Here is a 15,072-nt window from a genome sequence, read left to right as displayed (position 1 = left end):
CCAGATAAGCCTCTGCCACTCAGGTGGAGGAGTGGGGAATCAAGCCCGTTTCTCCAGAATGAGAGAGCTGGCAAGCCCAAAGATAATTCACAGATCGAGGCCCAGCCCAGATCTAACGTTAAAGACTTCCTTTGTCACAAAACAGAAGGAGAGAGAGAAATTGTAAACGTTTCAAACTGCAAAACTTCTCAACCCACCCGAGAAAAGAACAATGGAAGAAGGAAAATACACTCCAGAGATCCGTACCATAATATTCTGCACCTGACTGGAAGTAATTATCAATATTATCTCAAAAGACGTGCATGTTGCTCTGGTTTGTTTCCTGACATTAAACGGCAGGAACCGTAATCCTTTTCAGCCAAATGGTTCCCATTTGGTTTGCTTTCCTGTGTGCATATTTTGTTGTTGCTGTGTTTTTAAAAAAACCTCATCCTTTTATTCTCTTCAACAGAAGAGCTGGTTTTTGAAGCACCTGGATTGACACATACCCTTCCTCGGCCATTCATGTTCCTGACATAAATTAGACTATGACGTGCTGGGGGAAAGCTCAGGGGGGCCAGAAGAAAGCCACTATTTTGATGGAAATCAGAGGGTGGGGGGGAGAGAGACATAATCTACCGTTGACTAAAAAGCTTAGTTGTGTACAGCTTCCCAAGAAGAAGGAAAAAAAGAGGAAGGAGAAGGAGAAGAAGGAGAAGAAAGGCCCTTGTTGACTTTAGGCGACACAAAAGAAGCCTTAATCCTTTCATGGGAACTAAATCACCACAGAAGGGGACAAAGAGAAGGTGGGGGAGAAAAGGCTCTGTCAAGTGAAATTCATTCCCAAGTAAATAGGAACCACCAATCCAACTTGGGTAAGTAAACAAAATAAGCATTGTGGGAAATGGTTTTTGAGGAGAAAAGAAGAAAAGAAGGAGAATTTTTTTTAAAAAAAGGAAGAACAGAAAAGCCCCCTTTTCTTCACTTGGAAGGACGTTCCCCGCCTTCTTCACCGTGTGCCCTCACTTAGGGATTCAGGGTCCCTGGCCTGGTTTTCAATCCAATTCAACTCCCTTTCAAGCACAGGATTCCCCGAATTCCAAAATTAACAAAATAAAGACCCGGGCACATGTTGCTTAGAGGACTGGAATCACTTGAACAAACAAACCTCCCCTCCCTCACACTGCCTGGTTTTGACCTCTCCTCAGCCAAAGAAACCACCTCATTTGTGTCGGCCAAGGCAAATAATTCTATTTAGCCCCCAAAGTCTTTTTTTTTAAAGGGGATGGCGTGGGGGGTGGGGATCCCTCAGTTCAGAACTTCAAAAGGATGCTAATGCATAAAACAGGACCAGCGCTCCATTATGCAATTAAAAATAGATATAATTCAATATACATCAAAGCTATTTCAGAAGAAGCAGCGTAATTACCACGGGAAATCACAGACCTAATGAGTGGGCTTTCCTACAGAGGCCTCGTGATATCTTTTCCTGAGGCTACAAAGAGATTGGGGGGGGGGGGGATCAATTTCAAAAACACCTTCCGCTCTCGAAAAGAAACTGTAAGAAAAATGAAATCGAAGGACTGCAAGAAAATATCACACAGGTTACTTGTTTAATAACACCGTATTTCCTATTGTATTCCCACCGAATGACCAGTTTGGTTCCAGAACCTGGACATATTTAGTTGGAAACAGTGCTCCGTGATTTCAACAATCCAGGCAGCTTAAGATTCAAATGTGATTTCAGCAGACACAACACTTCACTTCCCTGCAACAAAGGAGGGCCAGGACGCCTCAGAGCAAGACTTTGTCACATTTTGCTCTGGTTTTGCAGACGTCACTAGAAGTCTGTTCGCTAGTGGCAACTGCCAATTTGGTGAACATTCTTGCACGAAATAAATCCATCCTTCTCAGAAGAAGTGTGGTTCTCTTCCTTCTCCTGGGCTTCGGTAAGATTAATGGAAGTTGACTTTACACTCGAATTAGACCACTGCTCCATCAACCTTAGACTGGCCGCAGATAACTACTAATTGGATGATAAGCTGCCAAAATTTGTGAATGCTAGATCGCTTCGAACACCTGTACTTTTATCCCTTTACTTCTGCACTTGGTGCTCACAGACCAACAGGTCACGAGCAAAACAAATTCAATCAGTTTGGTAATACAGAAATAACCAAACACGCAGAAATACAAAATCTAAAATATATACCGGTAGTTAGAAAGATGTAGCACTGAAGAACCATAAATAACTTTTTGGCACAGCGAGGGTTGCATTTGGATCAGTTATCCGCCAATAACTTTGCAACTATCTCTTGCTTTAGAGCAGGTCCCCACTTTTGGATGAATACCATAATCCATTTATCTCTGGCTAGAGCATACTTTCTACAATCGATAAAACAATGGCAAACAATGTCCAAATTCCCTGATACACAATCACAAAATCATTCAGGAAATCAGATCCCTGAAAACCTGCCTGGTAACTTACCCAATAGTAGTACATTTAATCTGGCCTTGGAGAAACGTAGTCTATATTTAGGGTTTACAATGAGCAGGTAGGAGCCTTGGAAAAGGGAGGCCCAGCTAGTACAAAGAACCAGTGCTCCATTTTTCAAGGCACAAGACTCTAGAGACCTAACCAACTGACATGCAGAGAAATATCCCATTTGCTTTAGACAAAGTCAGTCTCTGCAACCTTTTAGAAGACAAAGTCAGTCTCTGCAACCTTTTAGCATTAGGGCTCTCACCCAGGTGAGCCGTGTGTATTATTACAGAGATGACCAAAGTGCAAGCCACAAGAACAGGAAAGACTGTAAAACGAGTTTACGTCTACAAGCACGCAAAATATTTCTTGAGAACCAAATCATATGAAAGTTCCAAAGTAACCCATGGATGTGAAGAACAGAATGACTCCAAATAGGCTGAATTGTAGAATGGACCCAGACAACAATATCTTTTTTTTAAAAGCAGAAACGTCATCTTCTGCAGCATGGCATTCAAGCAAAGTCCCTCCGACAATGGAGGCCTAAAACAGTGCTGGAGTTCTTTATTCAGGCTTCTTGTTAGTAAGAAGCCAACTCGACTTTTTACTTGAGTTGACTTGAGGCATATGCTACGTGGATTATCGACAGTAAGCATATCTGGTCAGAAAATTGCAGTACATCCCTTGGACATTATGGCAGCTGAGCATGTGGTGTACAGAAACCTTTCTGACAGCCATCCCAGCCCAAAGTATCATCTCACCTGCCCTGTAACCTTGTTAAACCAACTACAAAAGAAAAACCCAGGGTGTTTTTTTTATTTCAGAGAAATGATGAAACGAAATTTACACTTTGAGCAATGGAGAAGGGGGCAGATAAAGAGTCGACACCATTGATTGTTCATTGAAAAAACAGACTTTCTCAACTTCTACCCACCAATTGCAAAAGCAAGACTAAAACATGAGCACTGAACCTCTGTAACGTAATGCTAAAAAGCTAGCTGCAATCTCCACAAAGATATAAACATATATGGCCATTTGAAAGGGCTTAAAGAGAGAACATGCATTTTAATTATGACACTATATACAGTTTATTAACTTTAAAAAGGGAAATATCCCACACAGATCAAGCTACAGTTAATAATCACTGCTCTGCCAACCCCTAGATGTGAGGCAACAGTAATTGCTTGCGCTGTACAAATTGGCTATTCATAATTCTGCATGTATCACCCAAACCAATGAAACACAATCACATTTAAAACATTCGGAAGGCCGGCAAGTTGTTTAAATGAGTAAAAATAAAATCTTTATAACAAAAGAGAACCAGATTAGATGTCATTACTAATATATTAATTAATTCAGACCCAGAAGACTTGAAATAGTTTGTAATTTTTTTTTAAATGGAGGTTTTGTCTGCTATATAATTGCTCACAAGACCCAGCATATGGCTGGAAGGACCATGAGAAAGATCGGCCTATGGAAACATGGAAACCAGTAGCTAAATGTCCAGTTACAAACGTGAGTATGTACTGGCAGAGATGATAGATTAAACAGTATTTTGGAAGGAGGTCCGCTTGCTTACCTTTATTGGCAACTGTGTTGAACAATTTCTCAGAACTGGCATCGGAGGCCTAAGGGGAACCAATGGAAAAAGAACCACATATTAGACAATAAAGAACTCAACTGTTTTAATTCAGTTATGATATAACAGATTTATAGAACAGAACCAAAAAGGTGTTATGCTTCAGAGGCAAAGACGTAGAGATGCTAAGTCAAAGATGGAGGGAAGCACCTGGTGATTTTTCAAAAGCACAAAAGACAGAACTGGGCAACTTGAATCCCGAACACCCAGAAGATGGTGCTATTTAGCTGTGTCTGACTACAAGTATAAATACTAGTCATGGTGGAGAGCGTAGATATAAAATAATGGTGTTTGATGGTTCCTTATTCAAAATACCTGCAAACCTGCAAAACGTAATTCTTTTGCAATTGCTCATGCCAGACTGTGAAACGATGTCAACCACAGTAATAGCTCAACAGAAAAAGCATTCATTGTAACATTCAAAACCCCTCTTCTGATGAAACTTAATGTGGCATACATGAAGTTACTCTATTTGCACAATGTCCCTGCAAGGTAGGCAAGGCTAAATGAAAGTGATCTGCCCAGTGCCACCTGCAGTGAGCTTCAAATAAAAGGCTCAAAGCTTGAAAACTGTCATATCTGGGACATAGATTTTCATACTTTCTCTAACAATTGTTACCCGCACCCTACCCTGCTGAGGAGAATTTACTGCATTTCACTGATTTGGAATATTTCAAAGCCTTCACAACTCACATCTGAGCAAACATCCATTGCAAGAATTGGCCATATCATACCAAAGCAGAGAAGGACCGATAGAACCAAGATCCGAAGGCTGGGCTCAAAACATATGAAATAGAAGCTGTTTCCAACACTGTCTGCTCATAATACCTCTGTACAAACATGTTTTATATACAATTATATTAGAACGGTTGTAAAACATGCCTTTTTGAAAACATGATGCCCAATTTGATATACAGGGCAAGAGTTTATTTGCATTGCTGAAGGTTTGTTTGTGCAGCTCAGTTCCTGAAGCTACTTTGAACAGACCAACACTGCTAAGATATATCCTCCATAACAATCTCCCAGCGACTAAATTAAAAACAACAACAACAACAACAGCCAAAGCAATGTATCAGTTCTGGTTAAAAATGACCTGTCGCCTGGGAAACAAAAAAGACAAACCACATTCAACTTTACAGGTTACATGGAGGTCTATGCTCCATTCTGCTTCCGGCCACTCGGCTAAAAGGAAAAGTGTGGGGCGCTCTTATTAATCCAAACTGGGAATACAGTTGCTGAGGATGACGGAATCTATCTACTATTCGCAATTACAAATGAAGTAAAACCAAGATCAATAATTCAGGACAGTGTCAGAATGGTCGTGTAAACTGGAGATCAGAGATACATTTACATGGTTTGGATGTATACCAGACATAATCAGGAATCTCATTTTCAGATGTAGGTATGCTTCCAACTGTCTGTCTGTCTGTCTGTCAAAAAAAGAGACCTGAGTATTGAGTGTCTTAAGGTTATGCAGACATATCTAAAAAGAAAAAAAAACTAGACTTTTCCCCATATGTTTTACATCAGGAACAAGAGAGGTTTGTCTTAAATTGACGTATGCATTACAGTCATGTACAATAATCCCCTCCTCCAATTTTGTATGTGTAAATGGTTTTTTTTATAGAGAACTTTCATTTAGGGCCATCTCCCCTTTGGTATGTGTGTGCAACTATGGTATCTGTACATAATACACATGGTATGTGGAGGTTACTATTCCACACATTCATTGTTATCTAGGGCCTCATAACTTGATTTTTTGGAATTGTGCAAAGGACTGAGCTGTATCCTATCAACTTCCAGGATTTCTATAACATGTTTGAATTTCACAAATCATGTACACTGCAGCAGTCAAAAACCCATAATTACCTTACTTTTATACATGGGCAATTTTGTGAGGGGAAAAATGCCCCAAAATCACATTGATAGTAGCACTTACTGGAAATTTTTTTATCAAACCTTGATATACCTGAAGGAGAAGCCATTGGTCATGGAAGAGTTTTTGACTTCCAACAAGTGAATAAAGGAAAAATGCATTTTAATTAGCAGAGCACGAATACAAACACACACACAAAATTTGTCTAAATCAGTTAATATCCCATCCAACTTCTGGCCTGAAAAAACTGTAACAAGCAGCCCAATTCAACTTGTTCAGTTTGAGGTAAATGTCAATTTTTGTCTACTTTGAGTAGACGCAGAATAACATCATTTAAGATACTAAGATCTGACCTTTCATTACATTTTAAAAGGGATTTATAAATGGATTTGGGCAGATTAACACCACCTGCACTGGAGGTAAAAGCTCCTTGCGAAAACACTCCACACCTCCCCCCAATAAAACCCTGTGGATGCTGGATTTCGAACATGATAAAAGCTGTGAGAAAGAAAAACAAATGGAGACTGATAAAGCCAAGAAGCCTAAGGAGAATATATATATTGGAAGAGAGGAGTCAAACAGTTTAGATCGCGTTTCGGCTGGCTGTCCTTCCACCCACGACTTGAGAGATGTCACATTGCTTTCCTAACTCTCACCCGATCAAACCGATCTATGGTACAGAAAGAACAGCGAAAAAACTTTCTCGAGGCAGCTGTGGAAATGCGAAGTTCTCCCCCAAAGATCTAACTAGGATGAGAGGTGGAGTCTCTTCCCCTCTCCCGCACAATTAAAATAAACAAACAAAACCCTGAACCGGTTCAAAGAAACCTTTAGGCCTGGAGTCAATATTGTAAAGTCCCTTCAACTGAGAGGAAGAGCTTTCCATCAAGTTTCATATGTAAGGGAAACGGCTTGCTAGTTTTCTTAGAAACCGTTCTGTCAGCGACTGTACACAAAGGTGCTCGGGACATTTTCAAAACCACATTTGCACAGACCCAGAGCAAGGACTCCGTCAAATGTCCAACTCAAAGCTGTAGCACTGATTCCGGTTTGTCCCCTCGTAAATTCAAGAAAAACCATTCTGAGCTGGCAGAGAGGACCTCAAGGTAAACTAGAACCTGGCTTGACCTCTTTGGATTGTTTGTCCAGATAAACGCCGAGGCATCGGGGTCACCCCCTTCCAAACAAACGGGTCACTTCCTCCGTCAGTCCGAGTAGGATGCAATGCCCTCTCCACTAATTCCAACCATGTCCTCTCTGCTTAGACTACCAGGAGCAACGAAGGGAAAGAAAGAAGATAAGAGAGTCCTTCCACTATATCCCTCCCTTTAAATGAAGAGACTGAGAAAGAACAAGGAGCCCCCCTGAAGAGCTTTCAAAGAAAGGGCAGTTTACAGATAATACTTCACTGGTAATCTCCACCACCAGAACACACATGGAGTGGGGCCAAATTTCATTTCTCAGATTCTGCCAGCGGAGGAAATATATTTTCGATTTCCCCTCTCGCCCACCAGCTGGCCAGCCTCTTGAGGATTTCTTTTGTTGCCAATGCAGGTCTTTGCAACCATTAAAAGTACGAACGCGTCTCTCTCCCCCCTCTGCACTATTTCATGGAGTCTCAAATCCTTCATAATAACAGCCGATGGAACAACCAAGCGTAATTATTACATTTGCCAGCGATTTCTTCCCCACACTCCCCAGTGTATTTTGTATGTGAAAATACCTTCTCGGAGTCCATCTTCCACGTGAACAGCTCTGGACAGATAAAGAACGCCTTTCAATCTAAGTCCCACCAGGTCCTCCATCTAAGAGAAATAGCCGCTAGCAATAACCGCCGCCACCTCCAGACCCTCCCCAATTCTTCCAAAACCCAGCTCCGAAAACTCTGGCACGGCTCAATCCCTTCGGATTTAAACGCTACAAGTCAGCAGACCTCCAGGCAAAAAGAATCAGTTCGCTCTCTCTCTCTCTTTCTTCCATCAAGGAATTTATTGCCATTCAGGGGGATGTATTACTCAAAATAATATTTCCTGTCCAGACAGAAAGGTTTGGCGCTTCTGCGTTGCTTGCGTATGCGCCAGAATGGCCAAGCACTTGCAAAAACATCAGCTCTTGGACATGAAAGACTTTTTTTTTGAAAGCGGTATGCATTCTGGACACCCCCCCCCACCCTCGGCTCCTAAGTGGCCCTGGGGGGTGGGGAGGAGAATCCTCCAAGCCATAGTGGGATCTGAGAGACTGCTTTTGCATCAAGGAGGGAATGCACCAGCCGGAAAAAAAACCTCACAGACACTGCAGCCTATTAACTGAATGCAGAGAGACTCTCCTTCTTATCCCATAAGCACCAGGTTGTGGGGGGGGGGGGGGGGGGGGGCAATCTGGCTGCTCTCTCCCGCCCTCCTGGGTGAACTGCAACTCCTGCATCCCATCCTGGAGGCACCGGTACTCCCTCTGAGAGGCAGCAGGCAAGAATCTGCCTCCTCCATACAGACCTCTCTTACATTACTTTCAAACTAGCCTTTGATATAGACAGTTATTATTTTTTAAAGATTCTAATGTTGGTACCCTAAAAGATGCTCATGGCCACGGGCCATACCGTTCCTTGGTTTTTCTCTGCCCTGTCTGGGTGGCAACAGAGTAGAGCCCGGAGTGCGGGGAGGGGGAGTAAAAGTACACATTACCACCAAAAAACTTACCTTTCTCAAAGACCTCCTCCGTTCCTTTGAAACACTATCAGCTTGTAAGACATCACCCCAAACCCACATGGATTTTATGCAAGCATAAATTTACCTCCAGTTGGCCAGACAAAGGGGTGACCATCACATTTAGCTCTTCTATCTTACCTCTGGCCAAATTCTCTCCAGCTGTTTGCTCTAGGGAAGAGGATCCTAAAGAGGGAAGGAGTATTTTCCTCACTCTAACTGCTCAAACCAGTTTGAACCCACATTCTCTGCTGTAGGAAACTCTCCATCACTGGAAATCTCAGGTGTACAGTGAGTGCAAGGCAAGCCAGGGTTACTAAGTGGTGACCCCGAAAAGCCAGAGGGGAAAGGGGATAGCTGGTCTCGCTTCTATTGCTTTCCCCACCAATGTGAGCAGGCAGAGGGGACATTTGATGCTGACAGGCCACGGCTATCAACTTCAACTCAACCATGTTTAGGGAGGAACTTTTAACCTAAAAGAGCGCATAGTGGGAGACCCTGGGATAAGGCCACTGGTAGCAGCCTGATGCAGAAGAACATCACCAAGTCACCAAGCAGGGGACAAACCTGAATTAATGGCCACACTGCCAACGCTCTCTAGATGTCCGAATCCAGGAGTTCTCACATACATCTCTTGCCCATTGGAATGAGTCCCTATTTCCGGGCAATCTGCCCAAAATCATTTGGAAACAAACAAAAAAGAGAAGCCCAGGCTGGCTGGTGGGACTCTTAACCGTCATTCACAACAGACTTCGGACCACGAACAGTTTTTTTTTCTGTGGAAATTGCAGAATCCTCCTTTGGTTTCCCTTTCCAGGAGTTGACAGACCAGGCAAAACCACCAGGGAGATTTCAAACACAGGAGTCTTAGCCAAACCAGAAAACTCCTGCAAGGGTTCCTCCTCCCACCATCAAAACAGGGAGGTCCGGCAACACCTACAAAGACTAACCATCAATTTACGCCAGCTGTGAGCTTTTGCTTGGAGTCAGGAGCCGTCCATTGCTTGCACCCCCCAAAGCTGCGTAGACAAATAAAAAGGGGTGTTTGTGGGAATGGGAGAGGTTAGGAAGCTACGGTCCACTTGAAAACAACCTCAAATCAAAATAGCCACCCGAACTCTCCACGGGCGGTAAGCCGGGTGCCGACCCTTTCCAAGATGCCAAATGTTCCCCAAGTATCCCCCACCATTTCCTCGTCACCAACAAAGAATTCCAGTCTCTCGAAAGGGACCAGAGGTGCAAGACAGCTTCAGAGAGCTCCAGCAAGACTCCTATGGGAGTGGAGAAGGCATCTTTCCAACATATGAGACCCCCCACCACTGTCCTAAGAGACAGCCTACCACAGAAGTGCAAAGAGGAGGAGTGCAATCTGGCACCAAAAATCCAGCACACCAGAGAAGGCAAAGTGCAATCCGACACCAACATTGGAGCCAATCCGGCACTAATGTACCAAAGTGGTACATCTGCACATCGGAAAGCACACCAAGGACGTCGGGAGTCATCCCCCCCCCCCCCCCCCCCAAGGCAAAGGGAAAGAAGCCCATTACCTGATGGCCAAAGAGGTTAAACCCCTTGTCAGCCCTTAAGTTCATGTCTGGGGGAAGGGAAGGGGCCACTCGTTAAGAGAGTCTCCGGCAAACTCCGTCTTCCGTCGGGAGTTGGAGCTGGTTATTCCCAAAGAAACCAAATCCAAGCGCTTCCCTTCCAAGGGCGGAGTCCTTGCACAGCGGGGCTCCCCTAGAGCGCCCGGCCATTCCGGGGTGGCTGGAGGCTTAATCGCGGAAGCTTCTCCGACGGAGCGAGGCGGGGGAGAGCGACAGGAGACCCCGACCGAGGGCGGCTAGTCGAAGAGAGGCTCACCAATCGGGGCAAGGAGCCCAGGCGGCAGGACAAAGGGGACGCATGTGCGCCCAGGGGCGCAAAGACCCGTTTGGCACCGTGCGCTTTTGGAGAGGCTCCGGGGGTCCAAGAAAGAGGCCGGTCCAGGAAAGGCTGCCCTCGCGCCTCAGCTTCCTGGAAAGGGGCAGCAGAGGCGGCAGAGGAAAGGGGGGGCTTCGTCTCCTGCGGTCCCGCAAGCTCCCCAGCTCACACAAAGCGCCCCTCCGTGCTCCAAGCGGCCGGATTCAAGTGAATTCCATCGGCACCGAAACGCACCAGCGGCGAGGCGATCCCATAATCCAGGAGGCTGGGTCCGAGTGGAGCGCGGCCCCGAAGGCAGGCACCCCGACGGGCTCCGGCGGACCCCGCGGGAGAGGAAGAGGCGGCGATCCCGCAGGCAGCAGCGTCGGCTCAGAGTCCGCCCGAGCTCTCCAACAACTCAGCAGCGTTTCCCAGGAGTCGGCGGCGCTTCGCGCCTCCGTCGCCGCCCCGCCGCCAGCAGCGCCGCCCCCGTCTCCGCCCCCATCTCTGCCTGCAGCTCCTCCGCGGACCTCCCCTCCTCCCTCCCCTCCCCACGCTACAGTTGGGTGCAGGTCTCCGGCTTAAATCTTGTCCGCAGCTGTTTCCACCAAGACGGGAAAGGCTGGCCGTTCCGCACCTGATGGGGGGAGCTTTCCGCAACTGGAGGGGAGGCAAAGCAAACGCCCTTGGCACATGTTCCAGAAGCACACACCCCGCCCACTACTCCATGAGAAGCCAGTTCTACTCCGAAGCTGTCTTACATTTCCATGCTGCATACTAGAATGCAAGGGAAGAGAGAGGGTGCCCTCTGAGCCCCTTCCCGCCCACATGCAAGAATAATGCACTTTCAATCCACTTCTCCACCATTGTTTGCGCTGTGGGATTTTGCTATTCTGCACTGTAAAATCCAGTTACAAAGTGCCATTAGAAAGAGGATTAGAAGTGCATTATATTGCATGTATGCGGAAGGGGTTTGAAAGTGGATTTTGCTATTCCGCACTTTTCTCAAAATCCAGTTGCAAGAAGTGCATTGAGAAAGTGGTTGGAAAGCGCATTGTTCTGCCATGTGTAGGAAGGGGCCTTAGTCTGCTTTAGCTCCCATTCCGTTTTGTCTCCTTTTTGATTTAGCACTTTCCATGATGGAAGTTTCCTCCTAGCGCCTTGAAAAACACAGACTTATTTTTCCCCTCCCCTCTCCCATAACTCCCGTGAAATAAAAGTGGATTGGATGGGAAGTGGGAACGGAGATGGAAGGGAAGAGCTTCTTAAGCTTCCAGTGCAGAATCATCATCTTGTGGAACTGACTGCCACAAGATCCGGGGATGGTAGCCAGTTTGGATGGCTTTAAACAGACCAGATGAATTCATGGAGGAGTAGGGCCCTATAAAGAGCTTCTGATTGCTAGTTGGGGGAGGCAGGGAGGCGGGGGAGAGAAGAGAAAGAGAGAAGTGGGCTAGTGCTGTGGCTTTCCTACATTGTTTGTAGGATCTTTTGGGTAACAAACAAACAAAAACATTACAGGGACTGAATTCAGTAGTTTCTGCACACAAAGCACATTTTCTAAGTTACAGTATCTCTCCAACAAATATGGCTTTCAAAATACGAGTACATTCAAGACTGTGTCCCCTGCACCAAAGAAACCTATGAGGAGAAATAATGATACCTCCTCAGCCCCTTCCGCACATCCAGACTAATTTTAGCACTTTCAATCTGCTTTCAACAGAGGTGAAGCTACAAGGGGACCAGGGGGTGCGTGTTGCACGGGGATGGGGGCACAAAAATTCAGGTTTTTTGTGTATTTTTTGTTTTTTCCCCATTTTTGGCCTGCAGGGGGTGCAGTTTTTAGGCTAGCAGCACCAAAATTTCAGGGCATCTTTAGGAGACTCTCCTGATGATACCACCCAGGTTTGGTGAGGTTTGGTTCAGGGGGGTCCAAAGTTATGGACTCCCAAAGGGGGTGCCCCATCCCCCATTGTTTCCAATGGGAGCTAATAGGAGATGGGGTGCTGCTAGCTTAAAAACTGCGCCCCCTACAGGCCAAAAATGAAAAAAACACTAAAAATACAAAAAACACAAGCAAACAATTTCCCCACAAAACTCAGATTTTGCACCAGGCTCCATTTTCCCTAGCTAAGCCTCTGGCTTTCAATCCACTTTGCAGCTGTGAGGAATAGCAAAATCCACTTGCAAACAATTGTGAAAGTGGATTGAAAGTTCATTATTCTGCATGTGCGGAAGGGGCCTTAGAACATACCATCATAACACACTCTTCCTGAATGTTGTGATTGCTAGCCAGTATTCCAGCATGCTGTTTGTTTGTTTGTTTTGTTAACCAGAGATGCAAAGGATTAAACCTGGGACCTGCACCTTACAAATTTATTTTATTTTTATTTTATTAACCGTACTATCCTGCCCTTTCTGAGTTGGAAGACGGGTTCAGGGCAGCTAACACACAAACAACAAATCAATATCAAATTCAACAATCATAACCATTAAAAGGCATTAAAAATACTCATCAAATCAAAGATAGCGACTGACAAATTTTGATCACCGATAGGGTACCAGTAAATGGTCCCAATATAGCCTAAAAAAAGTAATCCTCCCCATTGTAATTTACATTACATTAGCTAACACTTATCTTGAGTAATGGTTGTCAGCTATGCTTATTTTGCATTCATTGGTTATGCTCATTTGGATTAACAATTATTAATTATATGCAAATGTTACTATGCCACTGTGATGTAGGATTTTTAAAATAACTTTGTTTTTATTTGGGGATTTAAAATGGATTGAAAGTGCATTATTCTGCATGTGCGGAAGGGGTCATAGTTATGAAATTCAAACAACAGGCCTTTAGAGAAGGAGGTCCATGCCTCAATTAGATTCTGTACAGAAAATAAACCCTTCTATATTTTTCCTACTGAGGTCTGAGTTTTTGTTCCAGTCTGAAGAAGAGGAGTTTGAATTTATACCCCCGCTTTTCCTCTCCCCACAACAGACACCTTGTGAGGTAGGTGAGGCTGAAAGAGGTCAGAGAGGACTAGCCAAGGTCAACCAGTAGCAGTGGTGGGATCCAAAAATTTTAGTAACAGGTTCCTATGGTGGTGGGATTCAAACTGTGGCGTAGCGCCAATGGGGCTGGGCGGGGCATTCTGGGGGCGTGGCCGGGCATTCTGGGGGTGGGGCATTCATGGGCGGGGCTGTGGCAAGGATGCAGCTGCTGCGCTGGTCCTTGGCCGGGAAACCTATGCACACAGGCGCAGGCTGCCACTTACGCAGGTGCACCTCCTGCTAGACTGCTTCAAGTTCTGCGCGCTACTCCTGAGAGGAGGGACGTAACTAAGGCAAAAATCACGTGGCAAAATCACCAAATAGTAACCCCCTCTCGGCACACACAAATAATTAGTAACCTACTCTCGGGAACCTGTGAGAACCTGCTGGATCCCACCTCTGCCCAGTAGGCTACATGTGCAGGAGGGAATCAAAGGCCCCTTCCGCACATGCAGAATAATGCACTTTCAATCCTCTTTCAATGCACTGTGCAGAATAGCAAAATCTATTTGCAAACAACTGTGAAAGTGGATTGAAAGTGGATTATTCTGCATGTGCGGAAGGGGCCAAACTCAGTTCTCCAGATTAAGAGTCCACCACTCTTAACTGCTGCACCACGCTGGCTCTGCTGGGCAAAAAGACCTGAGGATAGGCTATCAAGCCATCACCAAGTCAGATATCCTTGACCTGGGCTTTTACACCAACTTCCGGTGCAATACAACAACAAGGGCCAGAATGCCAAAAAAACCCCAAAAACCCACTCCATGTAAGATCCCCTGGCAAGAAAGGAGAAATGGCGAGAGCGCTTGGCTCTTTTCATCTTTGTTTCCATTTGAAATCCCACCCCCACCAGCCCTCAAAATAAAAACTCTCGTAAAATTGCTTGCAGAGCAACCGCCTTGCTGTTCGCCTAAATGAGAATTCCAGCGTTTTATGCTAATTCACTTTAGGATTCTTTGAACCTGCAGTTTATGGGCCTCTGCTTAAAACTGCAATCTGTTCTGGATAAAAGGGAAGGATTACAAAGTGTTTTTCATTTTGCAAAGACTGCAGAAAAAAGATAAGCAAAGTAATGGGGGAGAAAAAGGATTGCATTGCCATTAATACTTGGATACTGAAGTGTTTCTGTTTTGTCAAGTTGCAAAAGGGGGAGGGGACCCTTTTTAATGTATTTCAAAGTTATCCTGTAAGATCTCTGTATTAGTGTATCCTCCTCTTTTTTTACCTGTGTGTATATTTTTGCCTCTCTCTCTTCCTTCAGAGAGTTCTTGGAATCTTGGGCCCCTTCCGCACATGCAGAATAATGCACTTTCAATCCACTTTCACGATGGTTTGAAAGTGGATTTTGCTATTCCGCACAGTAAAATCCAGCTGCAAAGTGCACTGAAAGTGGATTGAAAGTGCATTATTCCACATGTGCAGAAGGGGCCACCTTACTTTTGAGACA

The sequence above is a fragment of the Sphaerodactylus townsendi genome, linkage group LG16 (assembly GCF_021028975.2).
Source record: "Sphaerodactylus townsendi isolate TG3544 linkage group LG16, MPM_Stown_v2.3, whole genome shotgun sequence".
NCBI classification, from domain to species: Eukaryota; Metazoa; Chordata; class Lepidosauria; order Squamata; family Sphaerodactylidae; genus Sphaerodactylus; species Sphaerodactylus townsendi.
The sequence above is the reverse complement of the archived record's forward strand: the minus strand, read 5'-3'. Positions refer to the sequence as shown.